Here is a 748-nt window from a genome sequence, read left to right as displayed (position 1 = left end):
CCCTACAGAAGAACAACAATAACCATGGATCTTGTATACAATTAACCATTAACAGAAATTCAATAACCTAAGCTAATTCTATCAAATCTAAGCTAATTCAACAACAACAACAATTCAGCAGCAACTTTAAGCAATTCAGTAACCTAAAATCAACTAACAGAAAATTAAAATCCAACTAAACTAACCCAGAATCAAATCAAGGGGCTGGAGGAAGGGTAACAGGCAGTGGTGGCTCTGATTCCTTCTGTGACAGGGACTGAGGGAGGGAAAGCAGGGAGGCTCACTGGCGGTGGTGAAGCAGAGTTGGCTCCACGTTGCTGCGTGGTGGTGAAGCAGGGAGGCTCCACGTTGCTGCGCCATGGTGAAGTAGGAGAGGCTCACCGGCGGTGAGCTCTGGTTCGAGGAGATCCGAGATAGAGAAGAAGAGAAAGAGGGGGAGAGGGTCGCGGTTGATCTGGACAGAAGAGAGGCAGCGGCGGCGGGACGGCGGCTTCCCTTCCCCCTTCTTCCCTTCTCTCCCCCTTGCTGCGTGCAGGGAGGCTCCACGTTGCTGCGCCATGGTGAAGTAGGAGAGGCTCACCGGCGGTGAGCTCTGGTTCGAGGAGATCCGAGATAGAGAAGAAGAGAAAGAGGGGGAGAGGGTCGCGGTTGATCTGGACAGACTGGACAGAAGGGCGGCGGGACGGCGGCTTCCCTTCCCCCTTCTTCCCTTCTCTCCCCCTCCCCTTCCCCACACCCCCCTTTCTTT

This window comes from Arachis ipaensis, chromosome B10 (assembly GCF_000816755.2).
Source record: "Arachis ipaensis cultivar K30076 chromosome B10, Araip1.1, whole genome shotgun sequence".
In the NCBI taxonomy this organism is placed as follows: Eukaryota; Viridiplantae; Streptophyta; class Magnoliopsida; order Fabales; family Fabaceae; genus Arachis; species Arachis ipaensis.
The sequence above is the reverse complement of the archived record's forward strand: the minus strand, read 5'-3'. Positions refer to the sequence as shown.